The following is a 7,286-nucleotide window of genomic DNA, read 5'->3' on the forward strand; positions in this document are numbered from 1 at the left end:
CAGGAACTCCCTCTGTGTTTCAACAGCTGTGTAAACTCCACAAACACTGACACGTTCAGCTGAAGGTCTCCAGTTTACAGGGTCACTTTTAAAACCGTAACACCGGGAGAGACGCATTCACGGTGGGCTGAGAGAAGACTACTGTTACAAGCTGCTAAATCAAGAGAATCACAGCTTCTTCTTTTGAAAAGTACACACACATACAAAAAAGATAGAACAAATAAAACTAATGAAAGAAAGAGAAATCAAGTGAATCACAGATGTGTGTGATGTTATTGTGGACAGCGGGCGGAATAAAAACACTGCAGTTAATCTACCAATCAGACACGTTCAGCATTGCAGGCCCTGCCCCCCTTAAACCTTGAACCTTGAAAGTCCAGGGACCTTTGAAAGTGTTTCCCCCCTAGCAGGGGCTTTTTAGGGCGGGAGATTATCTACCCCTGAACTAAATTTAGACCCTAGTTCCACCGGTCGAAACGCACGTAGTTCTGGGGTAAAGTTCCTCCAGTCGAAAAATGCCTTTAGGGGTATGCCTACTGGTGAACCAGCACCTGAACAGTCCTAAGTCAACTCCCTTTGATTCCACAGCAAGTTTGTGTGCCACATCCTGTCTGCGCCACAGCTCTGATCCATCTGATGGTGCTCCCATGCCCCACTCCAACCATTCTGCAGTGTGTGGAGCACAGCTCAAAGCAGCTGGACTCAGAAGATCACAAAATCACGTGGGAACTGGAAAAGGTGAAACAGTTTTGAGATCATTCGGATTAAAAACAGGTTATAACTATGTGATTGTTGTGTTTCCAGCGTGGTGAGTACGCGACACGATCAAAGTTATTTTCTCAGGTTTAATTATGTTTAATAAAGGGGTGGACAAAATATGGATACAGCAATATATCATCATCCGGACCTGTGTGATAAAATTGTAGATACGCTGGTGCTAAATATGCTACAAGACATTTTAACTGAAAAAATACTGTGCTCTAAATGGATTTTCCTGCCAGTATCTCACCCCGTCACTATTTCTGACTCAATGCAGTGGCACTAATGACACAATGAAGGATTCTAATTGGGGGAAGAAGAAGTAGACAGCAGTGCAATACCAAAAGAAGACAGGAGGATAACGTCAGATGGTGTTGAAATGAAGATTAAAGAGAAAAAGATCTAAAAAGAAGAGAAAGAGAAAAAGCTCCTCCAGCTCGTTACGCTGGGATGAGGAAGGATAGAGGATAGAGGATGGAGGATGCTCTCCAGTCTGCAGAGAGAGATGCTTGGAGTCACACGTGATAATTGCTGCACATCTTATAAATAACCAGAGGGAAATGCTTTTCTATGTGCTGCACACTAAGGTGATGCACAAGACTTACCCCCGGGCTCCTATGGCAGAAATTTACTGAGGACATTTCTAAGATGTTGGTATGAGTTCAGTAAGATTGAGATCTTTCCATGTACAGATATTGAATATTAACTATTATTAAAATGTATTATCATGGGATAATACTGTGTCTAGAGTGCTGGTGGCGACCGTAGCAATTGGCCATGCTGGATTAGGAAGTATCCCAACAAATGACTACAATAAAACCAAGGGCAAGGAGAGGCTGGATCTGGTCCAAAGAGAAGTGAGAGCTGCGGTCGAGGAGGTACGTGCAAGTCAAACGGTGGGGTAGCGGCAGCAGGGCACATGGACCACATGGGAACAAGCCATGAACGGAAAGACATCATTGTCCGAGTTGTGGAAGGCTGATCCTTTCGCATCAAATATCTCATTCAGTCTGTGTATAACGTTCTGCCCAGCCCATCTTACCTCTTCTGTTGGGGCACGGTGGAGTCACCATCATGCACCTTGTGCCAAAGAAGAGGGACTCTGGAACACATTCTTACCACTGGGGGAGGGACGCTACCGGTGGCGTCAATTGCCAAAGGTAGTTGCTGATTCAATCAACACTGCCATTGGCAAAATGAAGTTTCAGCAAACATCAAGGCATCAGATCTCATTTGGACAAGCAGGAGAACCACCTAAACCTTGTCAAAGAGCCCAGGAAGGCCTCCATGGAATGGCACAAGACTGACAAATGAGAGTGGACCTGGGAAAGCAGCTCAGATTCCCAGAAAACATCATGGAGACCACCCTCAGGCTAGACATAGTGCTGTTCTCTGAGACATCTAAGCAGGTGGTCTTGCTGGAACTGCAATTGCCCTGGGAAGAGGGGACGGAGGAGGTTAGTGAGAGGAAGTCAGCCAAATTTGCTGAACTGGTTGAGGAGTGCCAAAGAAGGGGTTGGCGTGCTCGGTGCAGGCCCATCAAAGTAGAAGGGAGGGGCTTTACAAGAAGATCGTTGTGCAAAGCTTATAGTATCCTGGGCATCACTGGGGCATGCAAGAGACAAGCCATCGGCAGGAATTAATCTGATCACTCTTGGTCGGGTCGCCTAGATGAGGGGGTATGAAGTTGAAAGACCCGAAACCCTCTGTGTTCCCAGGTACTGTCACCGATGGTGTGTCCAAGTGCATCACAAGATATATGTAAATATCTACATATATATTGAATTATTGAATATATCCAAGTACAAGAGGGAGGAATATTTGTGCAAAGGGTAAGTAGTCCAGTTCAGTGCCTGTAGGTTTCAGTCCCTCCAGGATTTCGTGGGTTTTTTTGTGATCGTTGAGGCCCAAGAAGCCTGTTTTTGCAACAGCTTTTTGAAAAAATTGCAGTGAAAGTTGCAATTTTTTTAAAGCTTTTTCCCCAATAACATCTCAGGGGCAATTAAATATGCTAAATTACAGTAGTTTTTAGAAAACATTACTGATGTGACCACTGTGATTGTATTTTGATTCTCTTGATTCACAGAAAAATGCCATGAAAGGACTGTATTGCACATTTACGACGGTCCTTGAATGTACCTGCAATGACAGCCGCACTGGACACAGTCAGTTCACGGCACTCTGAAATGCATCTGCATCTTTGATGACTAGGAGTTGATCAAAACTTACTAAATGTGTCTGATGTTTCACCAAACTGGATTAAATCAAACTGTAGACGCAGAGCTTTTTATGATGATAGCAGCAAAAACTTCAAACCTCAAATATTAAACAGATGTCCCCCGATTGTGTCTTTGTCCCTAACGCACACCGGGGGTAAAAATCATCAGTGAAGATGAGACAGATGCATGGAGGTGAGGAGAGCTGGTTCATAAAGCACACCTGCTGCAGGTAAAGATGCCATGGCCGCTCAGAAATCAAGCTGAATTAGCGTTGATAGTTGCGATCCCGAAATCACAACTTACTGGAGGGACTGAGGTTTGGCAGGGGGTGAAAATGTGTTAAACTGATGGGGTAAGTAATGCTAAAAACAACAATATGGCACTACCAACTAGCACGGTCCGGTCTCTCTCTATGGTGGGCTCCCTCTTTTCAACCCACAACCATTTTGTTGCCCACAGAGATACGATGCAACACAGAGCTAAATACTTTCTCATGTTATCTTATACTGGCTGACTTCAGAGTGCTTGGGGCTGTGAAGTGAGTACAGCAAGTCCCGACAGGACTCATGCTGTGTCCTCTTGCTGAATCGATTTACACCTGTTTATTAGAGACTGGGACTAATGACCCGGCAGACAAAAAGCCTGGTCCTTATACTCAGAGTGTGTCATCCAGTGGACTCAAGTGCAGCATGAATTTCCAGTTGATTCTGCGTCTTCTTTCAGATTTTCCTCGTCTTAACAGAGACAGATATGAAGTCGTCTGCAGTTGTCAGGGGAACGCACAATTGCCCCCAGGTCTTTGTCATGTATCTCGTTTTTCTCTTCTATTCTTGTCATGGCTCGTTTTCACCTTTGTGTCTCCTTGTCACAGTTTAAATTACTAATTTATGAAAATGACAGAAGACATTGTGCGGACAGGAATAAAGCCTGTCGAGAATCAGAAGTACGACAGCTAACCTTGAGCTGTGATTGGTTATTTATCAGTCAGGGGAGGAACTTCAGTTTTGACTTTTTACTTCCTTTCATAACATATTCTTTTTGAGTCCTTAAACCCGTTATCTGTTGCTCATTGTCATTATTATTTGATTAAAAACCTCTCACAAGAAGGTAAGGTAACCTCTGTATACAGCTGTAATTTAGCATAACCTTTCTTTAACCTTTCTGAAAGAGAAATGGTTGGTGTTGACGACCTGATTAAGAAATGCTGTTTGGACGTGTGTGCTGTGCAGAAGCTAGAGCTCCAGCAAGGTCTAAAGAGTCTGGACTCCTTTGTGAGTGTGCAGCGACAAAAAGAGACAACCATTTTGACATCGTCATCATCAATATTGTGATTTGGAAAGGCATTTCACACGTCAGCCAAGAAAGTGACGAGCAGATGTTTGAGTCTTATGGATGTTTTGTTTATCGGTTCATCTGGTTGCCTTCTCAATTTTCATTAGAGCACTTTTTCTTTCTTGTGCAGAAAAACAGTGTCATGATTTATGCCTCCAAATTAAAACTATATTCAGTCTTCAAAGTCTCTAAAGACAGGGGGCGTCTGTAAGTGAAAGCAAATCAACAACAAAGAACAAAGTTACAGAAAAGGACATGCTAAGTGATGCTAGCTGCTTCTTTTCTCAATACTCTTCTCAATACCATCCTTTTTTTATTTGCTAAAACAAAGCCACAGATTTTTTGAACAGTTTTTGTCTTTAGTGTATCAGAAAAGCACAACAGCAGACATTTAAAAGGCAAGCAAACACGATGGGAGAGCATGGATTTAAATTTGGACTTTCAATCAATCTTTAATCTTTATCTTTATGCGGACCTCAAGCCCTGTGATTGGTCCGCTCGGCGGCTTTGTATTTCCCGCATTTACAACACTTCCGGGATCCCGGACATCGGGCACACATCGGCCGTGTATTTCATCTCCTCCTCTCTATTCTTCATGTAATCATGTCTGTATGATAAACAGCAACATGTATCAGCTGTAGATTAACATAACACGCTCTGAATCTCTGTGGAAAAGTAAACAGAGATCGTAGCGGGTCCGGAAGCAGGCGGCCGGCTATCAGAGAGACCACACTGCCCTCAAGCGTTTCGGCGGAGAATTGCTGAGCGTCACGGACACACCGACGCACAAGTATGTGGGGCTCATGTCTGCGTCAGCCCCTGCTGCTTAGGGGAGACGCAGAAGTATAAATCAGCCTTAAGCCTACAGCAGCATAACTAAGAGCTGGTCCAAGCCTGATCCAACTCTAACTATAAGTGTTATCAAAAAGGAAAGTTTGAATAACAGAAACACATTGAACTGATTTAATAACTTGCTGTATATATTGTTCTTGCAAAGAAACAATAAACAAAGAAACCCTAAAGGTACAGTTGATAACACAAGTCTGTTGATTTAAAGAAAGAAAGTTACTCCACACTGAGTATTTGTAAGAAGAGTTTCAATAATAAAATGAAATTTAATTGTATCTGAAAATACCTAGCGATATATGAAAACCAGTTTATTGAACGGATGATTTATTATTATCATTTTCTCCAAACACAAACTCAGTTTCATTGCTAAATGTAAAAAACTAAATTACATACAGGCGTCTTTTTTAACCCAGCATGAGAGTTGCTCTTGCAATGTTTTTATTTTATTTTTTATTACTTATTTTACTTTTTTGTGTTTTTTTTAAAACAACAGTTTGAAGCGTTTTATGTGTTTTATTCTGATTATTTTCTTTTATTCTATTTCATTTTCTGGCAGGGTTTTATGTTCAGTGTATTCGAACTCATTTGACCTCACTGTGCAGCACTTTGCTAAACTTGATAGTTTTTTTAAATGTGCTATAAAAGTAAAGTGGATTGGAAAAAAAAGATTTGAAGGATTTGCAAGATGTTCCTGAGCTGTGTGACATTTCTGACACCAGACAGCCGTCTTGGTTTTGAGAAGTTTCTGGTACATTTTCAATGTCTGACCAGTGCCTGGCAGTGTGTGAGGTGAACACCCACTGAGGTGGTTGGAGTAAACTGTGACATTAAAACTCATGCATTTAAAAAAACAGCCTTTGAATAGCTGTCCACTGTCATCAACATCGTGCAAGACAGTGTTAAAGAAAAAAAAAAGCCCTCTAGTGATAAGAACGCTGACTCATTTCTCAGCATCTGGTTTGATACAGAATCATCAATGAACTAATTACAGACAGAACCTGAGCTGTTTGTTTGAGGAGAGATATTAGTCACTTTCTTTTAATTTCAGTCTTCTCAAAGTTTGTACTTTAATAAAACAGCATTTAAAAAGCAGCTTTGCTTTTCTAACCACTGAGCAGAAATAACTCTCCTGCCTGTGAGAAAGAGGCGATTGCATGCAGAGACATACTGCCAGAGACTTCCCACACATACATGTGCTGATAGATGTGAGTGTCTACAGTCATTAACGCTTTGCATGTGATGGATTGTGTTAATAAAGGAATGGACAGCAGTGTTCATCTCAGCAGAGGGGACTGAGTCACATTCAGCTCGGCGCCATTCATCACCACAGCTGAATAACTGGATGGTTGTGCTTGATGGTTAAAGCTGGGAGACTGCATTTGGTTAAATGAAGTGTTGATGTCAGGGCTGACGGCTGCTTTGAAGGACTCCCATGTTAACCCTGCAACGCCAAGCGTATCATATTTGATACATCAGTTTTTGAGACCTCTACATCATCAGTGTGATATATTTTTTCCTAAAAAAACTGATGTATACAATCAGATGCATGCAGTGCACGGATAATCCACCCGGTGTGAGTAATTCATGCACCAGAAGGACGTCACTTGAGACATCCACAGTGTCAGCTGTGGATCAGAGACCCACTCGAGGTTTTTCAGGGATATTTTTACCAAGTTTGAAAAAGTTTGGATGAAAATCTTTCAAATTGTTACTGAAACTTCAAGAGGAATAGTTACTAATTGATGCAATGTAAAACTAACTAATATTTCATAACTTCATTTATAGTCAAACCGTGTTGAAAATGTGTTTATCAACATTGATACAGCAGGTAGATCAGGACATTTATTTGCAGACCTTCCGTGTATCCATTATCTTGACCGCTTATCCCGTTAGGGGTACGGGGGGCTGGAGCCTATCCCAGCTGGCTTCGGGGAGAAGGCAGGGTCCACCCTGGACAGGTCACCAACCTATCACAGGGCAAACACGGAGTGACAGACAATCATTCACGTACACACCTAAACGCAATTTAGAATCATCAATCCACCTAGTGAGCATGTTTTTGGACTGTGGGAGGAAGCTGGAGTACCCAGAGAGAACCCACGCATGCAAAATCCACACAGTAAGGGA

Source organism: Notolabrus celidotus, chromosome 7, assembly GCF_009762535.1.
Source record: "Notolabrus celidotus isolate fNotCel1 chromosome 7, fNotCel1.pri, whole genome shotgun sequence".
Classification (NCBI taxonomy): Eukaryota; Metazoa; Chordata; class Actinopteri; order Labriformes; family Labridae; genus Notolabrus; species Notolabrus celidotus.